This window comes from Mobula hypostoma, chromosome 7 (assembly GCF_963921235.1).
Source record: "Mobula hypostoma chromosome 7, sMobHyp1.1, whole genome shotgun sequence".
NCBI lineage: Eukaryota > Metazoa > Chordata > Chondrichthyes > Myliobatiformes > Myliobatidae > Mobula > Mobula hypostoma.
The window spans coordinates 23,088,889-23,110,123 of NC_086103.1; the positions used below are offsets into that span (position 1 = coordinate 23,088,889).

General features: G+C 40.3%; 1 protein-coding gene across 1 annotated transcript in view; it reads left to right on the forward strand.

Moving 5' to 3' along the window:
• The window catches only part of atox1 (antioxidant 1 copper chaperone), a 38,901-nt gene extending 17,898 nt beyond the window's left edge, over positions 1 to 21,003 (forward strand). Inside the window, exon 4 of the mRNA XM_063053142.1 lies at positions 17,148 to 21,003. The gene's annotated coding sequence lies outside the window, so the exon portion shown is untranslated. The remainder of the gene's footprint in view (positions 1 to 17,147) is intronic.
• The last annotated feature ends 232 nt before the right edge of the window (positions 21,004 to 21,235 follow it).

Here is a 21,235-nt window from a genome sequence, read left to right on the forward strand (position 1 = left end):
TCAGTTCTTGAAAGATCTTTGTTAATACCTCCGCAATCTCTCTAGCTGCTTCCTTCTGAACCCGAGGGTGCATTCCATCAGGTCCAGGAGATTTATCCACCCCCAGACCACTAAGCTTCCGGAGTACCTTCTCAGTCATAATTTTCACTGCACATACTTCACTTCCCTGACACTCTTGAATGCCTGGTATACTGCAGATGTCTTCTGCTGTGAAGACTGATGTAAAATATGAATTCAGTTCCTCTGTGATCTCTGCATCTCTCATTACAATATCTGCAGCATCATTTTTTTATTGGTTCTGTATCTACCCTTGACTCTCTTTTCCCCTTTAGACACTTAAAAAAGCTTTTAGTATCTTTGATATTAGTTGCCAGCTTTCTTTCATAATTCATCTTTTCCTTCCTAATGACCTTCTTAATTTTCTTCTGCAAGTTTTTAAAAGCTTCCCAATCCTCTAATTTCCCACTAGCTTTGGCTTCCCTCTCCTTTTCTTTTACTTTAGCCGTGACTTCACTTGTCAACCACAGTAGTATCCTCTTGCATTCAAAAATTTCTTCTTATTTGGAATATATCTGTCTTGCAATTCCCTCATTTTTTGCAGAAACTCCAGCCATTGCTGCTTTACTGTCCTTCCTGCTATTGTCCCTTTCCAGTCAACCTTGGCCAGTGCCCCTCTCTCACCATTGTAAATTGGGAAAGGAAGGTCACTGTCAGGCGGGGGATGCCAATGGTGGAACTTTTTCCAGTGACGGTAATGTCTTTTTTTTCAATATTTTAATTGAATTTTACATATATTTCACATATGCAAATAAACAATAATAATAATTAAACTAAATAGTGAAACATGTCCTCATGTTTTTCACAATCATCAGAGGAAAAGAAATATAACATTTCACGTACTTCACATATTTAACAAAGGAATAAAATAAAAACACATCAGAAAAAAAACCATAGAAGCACTCAACGGCACACAGCTATTTCAAAATGACTGTGCACCTTGACGTCCAAGAAACTCCAATAAAGGTTTCCACACATTTTCAAATTCTCCTGCCCTTCCTCTGGTTATGTAAGGCAGTCTCTCCAATACAAGACGGTAATGTCTAGTGTCCCTGTGAGACAAGCCAGGAAGAAACTCTCTCCGAAAAAGGGAAATTGACTGCCAAGTCATTCAACTTTGGGAACTCCCCCAAGGAGGTTCGAAGAGGAGGTTGATGGAGAAGATGTTGAAGCTGGAAGATCTCTTTTCTACTGACGAGTTTGATGTGGGTTGTTCCAAGAGCACTCGTCATACCATCTGGGTGACAAGAGTTCACGCCGTTCAGAGAAGGGTCGCGATGATTGGCGCTTGCAGAGGTGGAAGACAATCAGCAGCATCTGCAGAAGCTGAAGGAAGCTGGGATCGTGACTGAGTCCAGAAGCCCCTATGCATCTCCAGTCGTGGAAGAAGAATGGGAAGGTATGGATGTGTGTGGACTATCGGACTCTGAACAGGTGTACGGTCCTGACCAGTATATGGTCCTGAGAATTGAGGATGCCTTGAGTGGTTCAGTATGTTGGACTTGAGGGATGGGTGTTATCAGATACCCATGAGTGAGGATGACAAAGGGAAGACGACATTTGTATGCCCACTGGGATTCTTCCAGTTAGAAAGGATGCCCCAGGTCGTATCGGGAGTCCGGGCAACTTTCCAATGTGTCATGGAGAAAACTGTGGGGTATATGAACTTGCTTGAGATGTTGGTATACCTGGATAATCTCATAGTGTTTGGGTCCACCTTGGAGGAACATGAAGTGAGGCTACTGAAGGTGCCTCCTGAAAGCTGAAGGGTTAAAGATTTCCATGGACAAGTGATGGAGCAGCTACAGATCTATCTAAGATAGAGGCGGTGACCACATGGCTAAGGCCCCAGACTGTGAGTGCCCTGCGCTCGTTCCTTGGATTCTGTCGGTACTATCAGAGATTTGTAAAGGACAACACTAAAATGAGTTACCCTTTAAATCAGCTTCTGTGCGGTTACCCTCCCTTGGGGAAGATAAGGGAGGAGGACGGAAAGAGAGAATGGTAAAGATAATCTGAGCCTTTTGGAGTGAGATGGGATACGAAATGTGATGAGGCCTTTCAGTTGCTGATGAAAGCGCCTGTGCTGGCTCTTGCAGACCCTCGATTGCTGTATGTACTGCATATGGATGCCTTCAGAGAGGATTTAGGGGGTGTTCTGGATCAGGGCACAGGGTTGAGATCTGTCGCGTTTGTCATTCGGAGTCTGTCACCCTCTGAACGAAACTACCCCACACACTAGTTGGAGTTCCTGGCATTGAAACGGGCTGTGCTGGATAAGCTAAGTGACTATATGGTGCCAAGTTTGAGGTGAGGACAGACAACAACCCATTAACTTGTATCCTGACCTCGGCGAAATTGGATACCACAGGCCATCAGTGGTTGGTGGCATTGTCTAGTGTGATTTCAGCCTGAAGTCTGGCCGGGGAGTTGGAACATTGATGCTGATCATTTGGGAGCTTCTGATGGTGCCATCCACAAGCTTACTGCAACCTGACTGCTCTGAAGACAAAGCAGTTGCTAGAATTGAGTCCCGGGGATGTGGCAGCCACTCAACAGTGAGATGACCTGTGCAGAGATACTGTTTGGTCAGCGGTTACGAAAGGAGATGTGACCCCAGGTGGACAAGATGAAACACTCTGCCATGTCTCTACTACTGAGAAAATGGCCCAGATTAGAAACATAGAAAATAGGTGCAGGAGTAGGCCATTCGGCCCTTCGAGCCTGCACCGCCATTCAGTATGATCATGGCTGATCATCCAACTCAGAACCCTGTACCAGCCTTCCCTCCATACCCCCTGATCCCTTTAGCCACAAGGGCCATATCTAACTCCCTCTTAAATATAGCCAATGAACTGGTCTCAACTGTTTCCTATGGCAGAGAATTCCACAGATTCACCACTCTGTGTGAAGAAGTTTTTCCTAATCTCGGTCCTAAAAGGCTTCCCCTTTATCCTCAAACTGTGACCCCTCGTTCTGGACTTCCCCAACATCGGGAACAATCTTCCTGCATCTAGCCTGTCCAATCCCTTTAGGATTTTATATGTTTCAATCAGATCCCCCCTCAATCTTCTAAATTCCAACGAGTACAAGCCTAGTTCATCCAGTCTTTCTTCATATGAAAGTCCTGCCATCCCAGGAATCAATCTGGTGAACCTTCTTTGTACTCACTCTATGGCAAGGATGTCTTTCCTCAGATTAGGGGACCAAAACTGCACACAATACTCCAGGTGTGGTCTCACCAAGGCCTCGTACAACTGCAGTAGTATCTCCCTGCTCCTGCACTTGAATCCTCTTGCTATGAATGCCAGCATACCATTCGCCTTTTTCACCATCTGCTGTACCTGCATGCCCACTTTCAATGACTGGTGCATAATGACACCCAGGTCTCGTTGCACCACCCCTTTTCCTAATCGGCCACCATTTAAATAATAATCTGTTTTCCTATTTTTGCCACCAAAGTGGATAACCTCACATTTATCCACATTAAATTGCATCTGCCATGAATCTGCCCACTCACCTAACCTATCCAAGTCACCCTGCATCCTCTTAGCATCTCCTCACAGTTAACACTGCCGCCCAGCTTCGTATCATCCGCAAACTTGGAGATGCTGCATTTAATTCCCTCATCTAAGTCATTAATATATATTGTAAACAACTGAGGTCCCAGCACTGAGCCTTGCGGTACCCCACTAGTCACTGCCTGCTATTCTGAACAGGTCCCGTTTATTCCCACTCTTTGCTTCCTGTCTACCAACCAATTCTCTATCCACATCAATACCTTACCCCCAATACCGTGTGGTTTAAGTTTGCACACTAATCTCCTGTGTGAGACCTCGTCAAAAGCCTTTTGAAAATCCAAATATACCACATCCACTGGTTCTCCCCTATCCACTCTACTAGTTACATCCTCAAAAAATTCTATAAGATTCGTCAGACATGATTTTCCTTTCACAAATCCATGCTGACTTTGTCCGATGATTTCACCGCTTTCCAAATGTGCTGTTATCACATTTTTGATAACTGACTCTAGCATTTTCCCCACCACCGATGTTAAGCTAACCGGTCTATAATTCCCTGGTTTCTCTCTCCCTCCTTTTTTAAAAAGTGGGGTTACATTAGCCACCCTCCAATCCTCAGGAACTAGTCCAGAATCTAAAGAGTTTTGAAAAATTATCACTAATGCATCCACTATTTCTTGGGCTACTGCCTTAAGCACTCTGGGATGCAGACCATCTAGCCCTGGGGATTTATCTGCCTTTAATTCCTTCAATTTACCTAACACCACTTCCCTACTAACATGTATTTCCCTCAGTTCCTCCATCTCACTGGACCCTCTGTCCCCTACTAGTTTTGCAAGATTATTTATGTCCTCCTTAGTGAAGACAGAACCAAAGTAGTTAGTCAATTGGTCTGCCATGTCCTTGCTCCCCATAATCAATTCATCTGTTTCTGTCTGTAGGGGACCTACATTTGTCTTAACCAATCTTTTTCTTTTCACATATCTATTAAAGCTTTTACAGTTAGTTTTTATGTTCCCTGCCAGTTTTCTCTCGTAATCTTTTTTCCCTTTCCTAATTAAGCCCTTTTCCCTCCTCTGCTGGACTTTGAATTTCTCCCAGTCCTCAGGTGAGCCACTTTTTCTGGCTAATTTGTATACTCCTTTGGAATTGATACTATCCCTAATTTCCCTTGTCAGCCACGGGTGTACGACCTTCCCTGATTTATTCTTTTGCCAAACTGGGATGAATAATTGTTGTAGTTCATCCATGCGATCTTTAAATGCTTGCCATTACATATCCACCGTCAACCCTTTAAGTGTCGTTTGCCAGTCTATCTTAGCTAATTCATGTCTCATACCTTCAAAGTTACCCTTCTTTAAGTTCAGAACCTTTGTTTCTGAATTAACTATGTCACTTTCCATCTTAATGAAGAATTCCACCATATTATGGTCACTCTTACCCAAGGGGCCTCTCACGACAAGATTGCTAAGTAACCCTTCCTCATTGCTCAATACCCAGTCTAGAATGGCCTGCTCTCTAGTTGGTTCCTCGACATGTTGGTCCAAAAAACCATCCTGCATACATTCCAAGAAATCCTCTTCCTCAGCACCCTTGCCAATGCCTGGAGATTGGAGTTGAGGAACCAGATTCTATACCGGGTCACATCGCCTCCAGACAGGCCTTGGTGTTCCCAGCTGGTTCTGTGTGAGGAGTATCGGAGGATTGTGTTGAAGTCACTCCATGATGATTCCAGTCATTTGAGGGTTGACAAAACTCGGAGATTGGTTCTGCTGGCCCCGAATGAAGCCGGGGGTCGAAGAGTACTACAAGTCGTGCATTCGATGTATACGGGAAAAGATGTTGCCTATGAGGGCCGCTCCATTATCCCATTTGTGGAGTGCAGAGCCACTTGATATGGTGTGGCTGGATTTGCTGTCAATAGAGCCTGATGCCAGCAAAATGGTGAATGTCTTTGTTATTACGGATAAGTACACCAGATATGCACAAGCCTTCCCGACCAAGGATTAGAGGGCATCCACCGTGGCCACAGTGTTATGGGAGAAGTATTTTGTTTATTATGGCCTCCCCAGGCTGATACATAGTAATCAGGGATGAGATTTCGAGAGTAGGCTCATACATGAGTTACTGAGCATGCTTGGAGTCAAAGTTGAGGACTACGCCTTATCACCTGCAAGGTGTTCCCTAGCCTGAGAGGTTTAACCAGACCTTGGTAGACATGATTGGAACCTTGGAGATCAGTAAATGGAACAAGTGGAATCAACATATTGGGCATCTAGTCCAGTGCTACAACTGTACACAGAATGAAGATACCGGGTACTTGCCATATTATCTGATGTTCGGGTGTGAAGCGAGGGTGCCCGTTGATCTCTGTTTTGGGACTGGTGTGGCAGATCTACAACAGAAGACCTATCTGAAATATCTAAAGCTGCAAAAGGTTTATGAACTAGCTGAAGTCTCGGCTGCCGAGCAGAATCAAGGAAATAGGAGGTATGATCAAAAGGTTAGGTTCTCCCAACGAATGCCAGGAGACAAAGTCCTCATAAGGAATTTGGGGCTACCTGGGAAGCATAAGTTAGCTGACCGCTGGGTGGTTACGCCCTATGTAATGAAGAGTCAGATGCCAAACATACCCGTTTTCTGAGTGAAACCAGAGGATGGGGTTGGACCTATCAAGATTCTCCATCAGAACCACCTTCACCTCTGGGGCTGGTGATTCAGAGCTTGATATGGACCCTACACCTAGTGAGGGGACTCTGCTGCATGAAGCCGAGCTCAGCCAAGTGCCAAGAGGACCTGAGTTGTCGGGACGCATGAGCAATGGACAGGGAGGGGCCTCTCCAGGGAGACAGGAAAGAGCCTGGGGAGTGTCTAAAGCTGAAGAAGAAGTAGAAAATGGAGTAACGAGGTCTCAAAAGGACAGGAAACGCCTAGATAAACTGACTTATGTTGCACCCGGGGAACAGAGTGTGGCACCTATGTCCTTGGTGAGATATGTCACTGCTATTTAAACCTGAGTTAGAAGAGCTGATATCACAAAATTTTCGTGAGACTTTGTGCTATTTATGAAGGGGTGATAAATTGCCTCAAAGTCATGACGACATGACTAATTTTGGTGGGACAAGCGTGTACCACCCTGGAAAAGGTTTCACTGCTAATGTAATGCTCTTTCTGTAGAAGTAATATTTGGGTTATGGTTAGAGATGATGGGTGCTTTGGAATGTGAGCCATCCAATCAGGGGAGCGGGTTTTTGTGTTGTGTGCCTGACACCAGTGTGAGCTGGAGTCTGTTCAGCAGGAGATGGAGAGAGAAGACACTGGAGAGACCCAGTCGTGGGATTTGGCCCAGTGGGGGACTGTGATTTGATGGAACAAGGTGCTGAGGCTACGGAGGATCAGTGAATATGATTTTTGGAAGAGTTGAGCTCCAACTTGTGCACATTTGACTGTTTAATTATACTGGGCTCTTGTTGTTTTTCTTTCTTTTCTTTACTAACCCTTTAATTAAGTTACGATTCCTAAATAAGAATTTATTCCTAAATAAAATCCTCAACTACTTACACAGTATTGCATATAATATAACTACTATAAACAGACATCCACAGCGTAGTAAATTTTAAATTGACCCATTCATGACAAAAGATTCCATCGCAGTTGAGGCGTGTTTTACTCTTGTGGGATAATGTCTTTTATGACAAGGAGGATCCCTCTGCTTGTCAGGTGACATTTGTGGCTGTGAAAACAATCTCAGTTTCTGGGGCCTCCTCTGTGATGGTTTAGAAGTTGACTCTTTGAGACTGTAGGAAGTGGTTTTGACAGCTCTAGAAACTTTTCTTCTCCTTTTCTCCCTCTGGATCTACTTTGATCCGTTTTTCTTTCTCACGTTCCTGCTCTCTTTCGTTCTTTTTAAATCTTTTTATTAATTTTTCAAAATTAAAAACTCAATAACCAAGTTGGTAGAAAGAGATTGAAAAAATGTTCATCAGCATATATAAAATGAATTTTAAGTAACATAGATATAAAAGACTTCCAAACTCATAATGTGATTAAACATTAAAAAAGAAATAAAAGAAAAAAAACAAAAAAGACCCTAAAGAAAAAGAGAAAAAAAAACCCAAAAAAAGGCAAAACAGGGCTAGACCAACAGCTTGTATCAGACACGTTCAATAATGTCGTTAACTCCGCTCCTCTTATCATACAATTTTAGAAAAAAGATTCGGAAAGGTCAGATTACATCATATGAAGATGTTGCATAAAAAGTTTCCAAGTATCTTCAAATTTAACCGAAGGGTCAAAAATATCACTTCTAATTTTTTCTAAATTTAAACTTAATATGGTTTGAGAAAACCATTGGAATGTAGTTGGAGGATTAGTTTCCTTCCAGTTCAACAAAATAGATCTTCTCGCCATTAAAGTAACAAAAGCTATCATTCGAGAGGCTGAAGAAGACAAAGATCTATGTTCTACCATTGACAATCCAAAGATTGCTGTAATAGGATGAGGTTTTAAATCAAAGTATAGAACTGTTGAAATAATATCAAAAATGTCTTTCCAATATTTTTCCAAAAGAGGACAGGACCAAAACATATGAATGAAGAAGCCACTTCAGAGTGACATCTATCACAAGTAGGGTTTATATGGGAATAAAAACGAGCTAGTTTATCTTTGGACATATGAGCTCTGTGTACTACTTTAAATTGTATTAATGTATCTTTAGCACATATAGAAGAAGTACTAACTAATTGAAAATTTTTTTCCCATTTCTCTATAGGTAGGGAAAGTTGAAGTTCCCTTTCCTATTCATTTTTGATTTTATCAGATATATCTGGCTGTAATTTCATAATTATCTCATAAATTATTGCTATTAATCCCTTCTGCAAAGGATTAAAACGTAAAATTTTATCAAAAATGCCAGAAGGATTTGAAGTCGGAAAGGTAGGCAACGTAGTATTTAAAAACTTTCTTATTTGTAGGTATCTAAAAAAATTGGATCTAGGCAAATCAAATTTCTCAGATAACTGCTCAAAAGACATAAAGCAGTTATCCAGAAATAGATCAGGAAAACATATTATACCATTAGTTTTCCATATCAAAAAGGCTTGGTCCATTACCAAGGGTTGGAAAAAGAAATTAGATATAATAGGGCTTGATAACATAAATTCATTCAGGCCAAAAAATTTACAAAATTGACACCATATTCACAATGTATGTTTAACTATAGGGTTGAAAATTTGTACATTCAATTTAGATAGTGCAAAAGGCAGTGAAGTTCCTAAAATGGAAGCTAAAGAAAACCCTTGTACAGAATGGCCTTCAAGGTTTACCCAATGTGGGCTTGGAGTTGTATTCCAATCTTGTGTCCAAAATATTAAGTATCGGATATTAATTGCCCAGTAGTAAAATCTTAGGACAGGCAATGCCAAACCACCCTCTTTCTTAGATTTCTGTAAGTATTTTTTACTTAATCGGGGATTTCTATTTATATATAAGAGGAAATTTTAGAGTCAATAGTATCAAAAGAAGATTTAGGAAAGAAAATCGGTATCGCTGGAAATAAATATAAAAATTTGGGTAAAATAATCATTTTAAAAGCATTAATACGGCCAATGAGTGATAGAGACAAAGGGGACCATTTAGTAATCAGTTGTTTAACCTGATTAATTAATGGTAAAAGGTTGAAATTGAATAGATCCTTATGTCTCTTAGTAATGTTAACTCCCAAATAAGTAAAATAATCAGTAATCACTCTAAATGGAGAGTTTCTATAAATGGGAACCTGTATATTTAATGGAAAGAGTTCACTCTTACTTCGGTTCAGTTTATAACCAGAAAAGCTACTAAACTGAGCAAGCAAAGTTAATACTGCCGGAATAGATTTTCCTGGGTTAGAAATATATAATAGTAGATCATCTGCATATAGTGATCATCTATGAGTCTCATTTCCATGGGTAATACCAAATATATTAGGGGAGTCACGAATGGCAATAGCTAACGGTTCCAAGGCAATATCAAATAGTAGTGGACTAAGAGGGCAACCCTGCCTAGTACCTCAGAATAAATGAAGAAAGGGGATCTTTGATTGTTAGTGAATACCGAGGCCAAAGGGGTAAAATATATCAGTTTAATCCAGGAAATGAATATCGGACTAAAATTAAATTTCTCAAGGGTATTAAATAAATATATCCATTCAACTCTATCAAAAGCTTTTTCAGCATCCAATGAAATGACACATTCTGGAATTTTGGGTGAAGGCGTATAAACAATATTCATTAATCTCCTAATATTAAAAAAAGAGTAACGGTTTTTAATAAATCCAGTTTGATCAGCAGAAATAATTTGGGTAATACATTCTTCAATCTCGTTGCCAATATTTTAGAGAAAATCTTAGAATCGACATTCAGCAGAGATATAGATCTATAAGATGCACATTCAGTAGGATCCTTATCTTTTTTAAGAATTAGGGAAAAAAAGCTCGATAGAAAGATTGTGGTAATTTACCTATTGAGACTGCATCCCTAAAAACACTACATAGCCAAGGAGTTGGTGTAGTTGAGAAAAATTTAAAAAATTCTACTGTAAATCCATCTGGAACAGGTGCTTTACCTGTGTTCATTGAAAAAATAGTATTCTTTATTTCCTCTGCTGTAATAGGTACATCTAGTTTTGAACGTTCATTGGATGATAATTTTGGAATATTCAGTTTCTTAAAAAATTCATGCATTATAGTGGAGTCATCAGGAAATTCTGATTGATAAAGGGAGGTATAAAATTCTTGAAAGGATTTATTAATCTTGTCATGGTCAACTGTCAAAGTGCCATCTTGTTTACGAATCTTAAGAATCTGTCGTTTAACCGAGGCCGATTTCAATTGATTAGCTAAAAGTTTCCCAGTTTTATCACCATGTATATAAAATTGACTCTTAGTTTTGATTAATTGACTTTCAATGGAAGATGATAATAAGAGATTATGTTCCATTTGAAGTTCAACTCTCTGTTTATAAAGTTCTTGATTAGGAGCTGTAGAATATTTCTTATCAACTTGTTTAATCTTGTCGACCAGTTTAAGTATTTCCTTATTAGTTCGCTTTTTTAGTCCAGCAGTGTATTGGGAGTATGAAAAGTATCCCAGAGTATCCCACTGGAAATATCATCTGTGGAATTCGTTGTAAAGAAAAACTTAATCTGTTCATCAATAAAACTAACGAAATCTGAATCTTGAAGCAAAGTGGTATTAAATCTCCATTGTCTAGAGTTAGTAGATATATCCCTTAAGTTAATAAATAATTTCAACTGTGCATGGTCAGAATCAGCAATAGAATCATATTCGCAACCCATAACAAAAGGAATTAATCGAGAGTCAATAAGAAAGTAGTCATTTCTTGAATAGTGCTGATGTACATGTGAAAAAAAAAGAGAACTCTTTGTCATTCGGATGTAAGAATCTCCAAATTTCTGAGATTCCAGAGTCGGTCATAAAAGAGTTAATAAGGGTAGCCTATTTATTCGGAAGTGCTTGATTAAACTTGGATCTATCTATCAAAGGATTTAAACAACAATTAAAATCACCACCCATAATCAGCATATAGTCATTTAAGTTGGGAAGAGATGTGAGGAGATTCTTAAAAAAATCAGGACAGTCAACATTTGGGGCATAAACATTGAGCATAGCAACTTTTTTGTTAAATAGCAAGCCAGTAATCAACAAAAATCTGCCATTAGAATCTGAAATCATCTCATAGTGCATAAATGAAATTGACAAATCTATAAATATAGAAACACCTTTTACTTTAGCCTGTGAATTTGCATGATACTGTTGGTTCTTCCAGAATCTAAAGAAACGTTGATTATCCTCTTTCCGGACATGAGTCTCTTGTACAAAAATAATATGAGCATTCATCCTATGGAGTACTTTAAAAATTTTCTTCCGTTTAATCGGGTGGTTTAAACCATTTGTATTCCAAGAAACTAAATTGATAGTCTTATCCATCATAATGAGCTTGAGTATAAAGTATGTAAAGGGTTAACCAGAGTAGAGACTCATGATCCTGGAAGAGGAAAAAAGGTCCAAAGAGGAACCGGAAGTTACGATATTTCAGACATTTTGGTAGTTTTAGGTTGGCCCGTTTAAAAAGAAAAAATGAAAATGGAATAAAAGGAAAAATACCACCCACCTCCCACAAAAACCCAGAAAAAAGCCAGACAGTGGCCAATGCTAAATCTAAGACCAAACCTAATCCCATCTTTCCGGAGGGCGACCCAACAGAAATATGTTTATCAAAAAAAAGACACCACCCTTATGGAAAAAAGTAAAAACTAGCTATAACAGTAAAAAAAATCTTAAAGTGATTAAGAGCATCGAATAGTTCCTTGCAAGTCATATTTCAAAGAACATCAAATGTTAGATCATATTACTATATTAATTTTTCAAATATGAATGATTGGAAATGACGTGAGAAACAGCAAGGATTCTGGGGAGAAGAAGAAAACAATCCACCATTTTGAAATATACTTTAGTAACATTTCAAAAAGAAAACAAGCATTAAACTTATAACTAAATAACTACCAAAAGGTATTAAGAGTAAGATATACAGGATCACTAACAGAAAGCGTTTTAATATCGTTTAACTATATAAAATGAACCTACACTGCTAGATCGAGAAAACAAAACCTGAAACTATACAATCAGAGACGAGAGAAAAAACCAAACGATACATTGACTAATCCTCCGTAGAGGGAGGCAGGTCATCGAGAAAGCTTTGGGCTTCCATCAGATTTTTAAACAGGCTGCGCGAGTTATCGGACATAACCACTCTCAGACGGGCTGGAAACAGTAGCGCTATTTTATAACCCCGACAATAAAGTTCTGCCATCTGAGGTTTAAAAGCCATCCGTTTTTTCAGTACGTCTTGGCTGTAGTCTTCAACAATTCTGAACTTGAGATCTGAAATTCGATCATACCTTTCTTCTGAGCAGCTCGGATAACTCATTCCTTCTCGTGGACATAGTGAAACCGAATAATGATCGGTCTCGGTTTGGCGGATTTCTCCGGATTAAAACGGAATGAACGATGAGCACGATCTAATATCGGGGGTTCTTCCAATATATCAGAGCCAAACACATCCATTAGCAATTTAGAAAAAAATATTTGGTAGGATCTCCCTTCTCAACATCCTCAGGAAAACCAATTATTCGCAAATTCTGTCGTCGGGAACGATTTTCAAGATCGATAGTCTTAGCTTGATAGCGTTCCAATTGCTGAGTTACCGAAGTTAAACTTTTTTCAAGCGCTTCAATTCTTTTTTCTCTTTTACGGCCATCTTCATCTAATTCCAAAATTCTGACTTGATGTTGGTCGATTTCACGTCTGAATGTTCTTGATTCTTCTTTCCTCAAATTCAATGCTTCTTCAATTGCGGTGAGTCTTCGATTAACTGTATCTTCTAAAAGTTTCTTCATTAGTTCCATAGTTACCGGAGTTTCCTTTGAAGTTCCAGGATCACCACTTTTTTTCCAGTTCCCGCTGGAACCTTTCCCTTCTTTAACTTCTCGTGCTCTGGTATTCATTTTCAATAAGTAAAAGTCGTAGTTCAGTAATATAAATGTAATATAGATTGTTCAGTGTAGGTATAGATAAGGTAGGTAAGAGTGGTTACTTGTAAGAAAGTAAAGGGTACGAAGCAACACCCAAATGCAGCTCACTCCATGAGTCCCCTGCCGGAAAGCCCTCCTGCTGTCTTTCACACCATTCACTTTCTGTACCTGTTCTTTCTCCCCATCTCTTTCCTTTTTCTTTTCCTGGTTTGTATATCTTGATCAAGAGAAGGTCCATTGAGCTTACCTTATTAATCCTTCTGTTGCTCCCTTTCCAATCTGATCTCTCCTCTCGACTCCCTCATCCAAACATCATCTGACAAATCCTTTTCATATTTCCATTGACTCTTTTCTCTTTGGCCTTTAACTCATCTAGCTGGGCATTGGTCATTGGACATCTATTTGTTTAAGCGGCCTTTTCTCTTCCACTTGAAGTTCATGTATTAACCATAATGCATGCGGAGTAGATTCTGGTTCTTTGTACTCATAATAATCTAAAGCTTGCAACTTTCCTGAGGCTCCCTGAACACTCTTCCAGCTGAAAACCAAGCCACATTTTGCAATTAACATATTAGAACCTTTCTCAGATATGCTGCCTGCAAAAACTGTTGTGGCCGGACTACTGCTTTTGTCACTTTCACAATTCCTCTGAGCAGCAAGGTCTTTCCTTAGTCCAACATGCTTTCCACTCAGAGGCTCAGAGGTTGGCACCAACACCTGTTTGTCCATTGTTGGGCAACGGTTCATAACGTACAGCATGGAGGCAGTTTTGGCATCATCTAGTGCCTTCTTTAATTTGCTTGCAGTTGGCTTCATTACAGCGGGTGTGGAATGCAAATTGTGGATGGATCTCCAATCAAATGATACTTGCCTCAGCCAATCGCACGTCAACGTTGCTGGTCCTTCTGTTTTTACCACATACAAGCTCAATGTGGCCTGTTGGTTGTGGTACTTCACTATTTAGCAGGTTGTTGTGGCCTGATTTGGACTAGATTAGTGGATATTTTAAATTCACATTCTCTCTGGTCTGTGGAGTAGAGTCATGTACAGTTTTTTAATTATCAGTGATAAGAGACTAAATGCTCGTCTGACAAATTTGAAACAATTCTATGATTATATTTTTCTCCCCACTGAAAGATGACTGAGGGATAATTTTGTTTATCAGTCCTTCTAAAATAGCACAATGTTAAAATCCTACAGTTAGTTGCTTCATACATCAAAGTTGCTGGTGAACGCAGCAGGCCAAGCAGCATCTATAGGAAGAGGTACAGTCGACGTTTCAGGCCGAGACCCTTCGTCAGGACTAACTGAAGGAAGAGTGAGTAAGGGATTTGAAAGCTGGAGGGGGAGGGGGAGATGCAAAATGATAGGAGAAGACAGGAGGGGGAGGGATGGAGCCGAGAGCTGGACAGTTGATAGGCAAAAGGGATACGAGAGGATCATGGGACAGGAGGTCCGGGAAGAAAGACAAGGGGGGGTGACCCAGAGGATGGGCAAGAGGTATATTCAGAGGGACAGAGGGAGAAAAAGGAGAGTGAGAGAAAGAATGTGTGCATAAAAATGAGTAACAGATGGGGTACGAGGGGGAGGTGGGGCCTTAGCGGAAGTTAGAGAAGTCAATGTTCATGCCATCAGGTTGGAGGCTACCCAGACGGAATATAAGGTGTTGTTCCTCCAACCTGAGTGTGGCTTCATCTTTACAGTAGAGGAGGCCATGGATAGACATGTCAGAATGGGAATGGGATGTGGAATTAAAACGTGTGGTCACTGGGAGATCCTGCTTTCTCTGGCGGACAGAGCGTAGATGTTCAGCAAAGCGGTCTCCCAGTCTGCGTCGGGTCTCACCAATATATAAAAGGCCACATCGGGAGCACCGGACGCAGTATATCACCCCAGTCAACTCACAGGTGAAGTGATGCCTCACCTGGAAGGACTGTTTGGGGCCCTGAATGGTGGTAAGGGAGGAAGTGTAAGGGCATGTGTAGCACTTGTTCCGCTTACACGGATAAGTGCCAGGAGGGAGATCAGTGGGGAGGGATGGGGGGGACGAATGGACAAGGGAGTTGTGTAGGGAGCGATCCCTGCGGAATGCAGAGAGATGGGGGGAGGGAAAGATGTGCTTAGTGGTGGGATCCCGTTGGAGGTGGCGGAAGTTACGGAGAATAATATGTTGGACCTGGAGGCTGGTGGGGTGGTAGGTGAGGACCAGGGGAACCCTATTCCTAGTGGGGTGGTGGGAGGATGGAGTGAGAGCAGATGTACGTGAAATGGGGGAGATGCGTTTAAGAGCAGAGTTGATAGTGGAGGAAGGGAAGCTTCTCTATGTTCTTGACTTTAGGTTAGATTAAGATTTAAAATCTTATCCAATTAAAAAAATCTTTAAGATGTAAAAGAAGAAACATTTCAGAACAACTTTGTAATTTCATGTTTATTTACTTTAAACCAGGAATTTTGGTGTAATAATGTGGCTCTCAAAAAGTGAATATTTGCTCCTGGAATAATAATTAGTTACATTTGTTTGTGGACATGTTAAAATGAGGTAATCAGTTTGTGATTCTAATACAGGCAGTCCCCGGGTTACAAACGTCCGACTTACAGACAACTCGTACTTAGTAATGGACTGCCATAAAGCCTATTATATTAAAAATTTGAGTTAAATACAATAGTTCATAATAACGAACGCACGCAGTACTTTGTGAAGCTCATGAAAACATTGCGCGGCTTCAGCGGTTCGTCGGCCCGAGGAAGGAGAACGCCATCCGCCATTTTAAGCCGGATCACGTTGCCGTTAATACTGTGTTGAGTGTGTAACTTTGTATTTGGCTTAAATTTTTCTCTTATTTACCCCTGTAACCATGCCTCCAAAGGTTAAGTCCGATGCAAGTGCTGGTGATGCATCAAAGAAAAGGAAAACGATCACAATTGAAAATAAAGTTGAAATAATAAAGCGATCAGAAAGAGGTGAAACAGCATCAGTCATTGGAAAAGCGTTAGGCTACAGTCCGTCAACGATTGGAACAATTTTAAAGGATAAAGTGCTGATAGCATTTGAGGAAGAAGACTGGGACCTAAAAACTCCAGAACCGAAAAAGTTTATGACGAAAGAGTTAGCTGAAGCCTTTTGTCTCATTGAAGCAAGGATGGCAAAGTTAGCAAAGTTAGAGGAGCAAGATCCTAATACAGAGAGGTTCACCAACTGATCTATCTTTTATTGCCTTTAGCTTCTTTCCTCCAAACCTCTACCCCTCAATCTTCTGTTACCGACCCTCTTTACCTGTCCATTCCTCTGTTCAGTCTATTACAAAGTACACATATGTTACAATATGCTACCTTGAGATTCATTTTCTTGCAAGCATTTACAAGAAAATAAAGTGCAGTAGAATTTATGAAAAACCATACATAAAGACTGACAAAAAAAGTGCAGAAGAAGACCATTTTTGCAAAAAAATATGCAAATTGTAGAGTCCTTGAAAGAGAGTATGTAGGCTGTGGAATCAGTTGTGATGAGTGAATTTATCCACATCAGTCCAGGGGCATAACGGTTGTAGGGTAATAACTGGTGGTATAAGACATAAGGCTTCTCTATCTCCTACCTGACAGTAGTAGTGAGAGAGAAGAGAGCATAACCTGGTTGATGGGGGTCCTTGATGATGGATGCTGCTTTCTAGTGGCAGCACTCTTTGTAAATGTGCTCAGTGGTGAGGAGGGCTTTGCTTGTGATGGACTGGGCTCTCTCCACCACTTAATGTAGATTAACGTCCTCTCCTCCCCCCCCCCCCATTCTGTTGCTGTCTCCAATTCCAAATCCTGCCACCCTCCCGTCCATTCTGATTCCCCATCCTCTAATTATCCATTTTTCACTCACCCCCACCATCTCCAATTCTCCTTTCCTGTAAAGTGCTCCAGTCTGTTTGTTATTCTCAAGGTAATTGCAGTTGGTGAACTTTGTAATGTGGATTGTATTTTTCTTCTTTTCAGAAACACCAGCCAGACAGGTGAAATCAAAGAATTCCTCTGGCAGCAGATTCAATAGAACCAAATTACAGGGCAACAGCAGCTGGATTCTTTGTGAACATAATTAAAACTCTAACTTCAATAATTATTAATGTCAAATTGAATGGAAAGCAAAGAGCTGTTTGGACTATTACATTGCTGAAAATGCCTTCATTTATAATGTGTTAGAATAGATCTATAATTTTTCTTTTGCATTCATTTACACAATAAATAAATGCAGTGGTCTCCAATCTCCAGGCCGTGGACCGATACATACCGCGAAGAATGCAGCGGTACAGCGGTGGCCGGAATGCACCCAACACATCTTTAAGAAAAAAGCCGAAATAAACAAGCTAATTAATTAGGTGCCGCCCAGATCAACCACCTCTGATCTGGGCCGACATTTACATGCCGGGCGGCACCTAACTAATTAGCTTGTTTATTTCGGCTTTTTTCTTAAAGATGTGCTGGGTGTGTCCTGGCCACCGCTGTACCGATGCATGCTTCACGGCCCGGAGGTTGGGGACCACTGAGTAAATGTCTTAGTAATTGATAAAGTATCTGCTGTGACTTTGCCTCTTGCCTTTGTCTGAATCACTAAATTAACTATTAAAATTGCTGAAGATTTCAGTGTTGCAACGGACTTGGCATCTGTTCCTTTGTTTTGCCTTCCCAAGGATGACAGCAGCTTTGTACTTAAACTCAGTGGCTGCTTCTTTGGGTACAGGAATGGAACCCAGTGTGCATTTCTGCTGCTATAGCCATCCACTTTAAGGTTCAACATATTGTGCATTTTGCATACCACTGTTTGAATCACTGTCGCCTTCCTGTCAGCTTGAACCAGTCTGGCCATTCTCCTTTGACCTCTCTCTTTAGCAAGACGTTTTCACCCACAGAACTGCTGCTCACAGGATGTGTTGTTTTTTGCTCACCATTCTTTGTAAGCTCTAGAGAATGTTATGCATGAAATCCTTGGAGATTAGGAGCTCCAGGAATACTCAAACCACCCTAAGGGCACCAACAATCATTCTACAGTCAAAGTCATTTGAATCTAAACAACTGAGGCTACGTCCACACCAAGTGATTTTGAAAATACCTCTGTCCACATTAAAATGGGTATTTGGACAAATCTCCTCCTGCTGGGCATGTGCAGGACACATCTACAGAAAACAAGCGACATGTTTGGTGTTGAATCTCGCTGTGAAAGTGCACGTTTGTGCAGTTACTAGAAAAACTTAAAAAGAAATTGCCAAACGAGCGAAAGCTGTTGGCTCTCGTGTAGGAGGACTTAAAACTAAAAAAAACAAATACTGGAGCATATGGAGGCAACCGACAGGGAGTTCACAGACAGTATGACCCGGCTGACAACGAAAATTGAAAAACTGACTAACTCTGTTGCATTAATAAAGCACCTTGTTAAATGTATAAAACATGTCTGCATCAGTGTTATCTTGTATTTCCATGCAATGTTTCAGTAGGCTGTTACACATCTATTGTCAGAGAAGTACTTGCATAAATAGGTAAACCACCTTCATACAAGCAAGGACAGAAAACAGAGCAAAGTGAGTATACGTATTTATTCAGTAAGCTATGGGTCAAAGTATTTGGTGAGTACATTTCTAACTCTTCTGGCTTCAGTCTCGTTGCCGTCTGTTCTGAAATTGTTAGGTGGTGTGGGGGGGGTTGCGTTCAAGAAAACAATGAAATGCCACGCTGCCGCCATCTGTTCCGGCACGTCATGACAGCGTTTTTGAAAATATCCGTTTACCCCGTCCACACTGCTCTGCACAATCGCTGTTTTCAAATTTACACACTCTGGAGGGCATTTTAGAAAAGTTCCGTTTTCGGGGGAGGAAAACACCGTTTCAGTGTGGATGGAGGGTCAAAATGAAGAGAAGAACCTTTGGTTACAGATTTATCCGGTCTAGTGTGGACGTAGCCTGAGACTCTTGACCATGCCTGTATGCTTTTATGCATTGAGTTCTTGCCACATGATTGGCTGATTAGATATTTGCATTAACGAGCAAGTGTACCTAACAAGTGTCCACTGAGTGTATAGTCAGTGTGAAATTCTGTACCGATGCTGAAATGTGCATTGGTCTGTATTTCAGAGTTTTGTCATTTGCCTCTTGGAAAATTGCACCTAAAGATAATCTGATAATGCAACTTTGGCAGAAAAACTAATCAAGACTTCAAAATTCCCTGTGTTAATTAAAAATGCAGCTCAGGTGCTAATGTGAAGGAGTTGATATCATTAATTGGAATACTGCAGTGTTTGTATTATAATCTGTGTGTAAACAAGATTCATCACGTAAAAAATTGTAGACATTTGAGCAGCAGTGTGCTGAGGGAGTAAGCGATAATATGCCTGGATCTCTCAATCTATAGCAATTTACAACGGAGGAGGATGTTACTCTGCTGATTGTTCTGATTATGGCCATGAAAGAACTCACTGATCTTTTGCTCTTGACCCCATAGCCTTGTAGATTGCAGCAATTCAAATAATCACCCAAACACTTGTCTCCCTCTCATGAGGGTTTCTGCCTCTTATCGTCTAGGAATTCAGACTGACACCAAGATCTTGCAGCAAATTTTTTCCTTTTGCCCTTTTAATCATACAGATTGCTTTAAATTTACCCCCTTTATTCCGGCAGAGTGGGGGTACTAAAATTAATCCCTCAGTTTAAAGATCTAGAAACTATTTCTTATACACCAAATTAATTCATTGTTTTTGACTACTACTATACCTGTACATAGTACCCCCTTAGTTATTGTTTGCCCTTGTCCATACACTTCTAATTCAATTTATGCCATGTCCTGTTTGTATAGTAGTAGTGCGATCATTGGAGTAGAGTATAATCTCCTAATAGATTGTCTTTAAATGGAGAATGCCTGTGCATGACTGTTTAATGTGGGGAGGCTGATGCACGAGCAGCCACCACCGTCCTTGACAGATCGAGGTCAGGGTTCAGTGGCACGGGATAAAAGAAAACTGGATCCTTCATTGCCATTGTGATGTGTCATCATTTCCTCTCGCTCCACTATTGATTTACCAGTAGTAAGCTCCAGACAGCATCTATCTCGGGATGTCAGACAAGGTAACGATCCTTGGAGAAGTGTTTATATAACTGTGCAAAGCAAAATATATTATCATAAAAGTTGCAAAGTTTAAGTTCATTGCAGTCTCTGAAAATTGAAGCAACAACTGCTGCAAGAATTGAACGGGTCAGGATGGATCTGTGGAGAAAGAAACAAAATCTATGGTATCTATGACTAAAAGACTGCCTGATGTGCAGGAATGATTAAATAAATTGTAACTTTTGTGTTAAGACTCGAAGCAAGCGTCTGATAAATGCAATTTTTGGATTTTGTTGTGTCTCATTGAGAATCAATATTTGTACAGTTTTCACTATTAGGTACAGTTTTCTGGTGAAGCTTGTGGATTATGCTACACAGATTTTGACTGGGAATTGATTATAATGTTTCTAATTTGTGAAATATTCTCTGTTCTCTGAAAGGAGAGAAGCTTGAATTGTTCTATTTTACCAGCCATGAAGTCCTAAAGCTTGGCAAAACCTGTCAGAGTGAAGTAAAAAAAACAGTAAGGTTAATCAGAAAAATTACATTAACAGTCAAATAAAAATAAATATTTGTCAAGCTATTTGTGCTGGTGCAGCAGCTTTTAGTTATATGGCTGTCATGAAGGCCTGTCTGTTCTCCTGCATTCAATTTATTTAGAATCAGGTTCAGATTTATTCCTGATTTCTATGACATGAAATCTGTTGTTTTGCAGAGCGTAAAAATGTAAAGTTGCTATAAATTACAAAAATAAATCATGCAAACACAAAAGGAATAATGAGATAGTTTTCATGAGTGAGTACCATGTCGGGAAGCGTAAGGTTGTACATTCCGGTAAATGAATTAAAAACATAGTAGACTGTTTTCCAAATGGGAAAATTCAAAGGTGCAAAAGGACTTGGGAGTCCTTGTGCAGGATCATTGTCTATTCCTAGATTATAGTTGAATGATACAGTACAGAACTGGGCCCTATGACCCAACTTCTCCATGCAGAT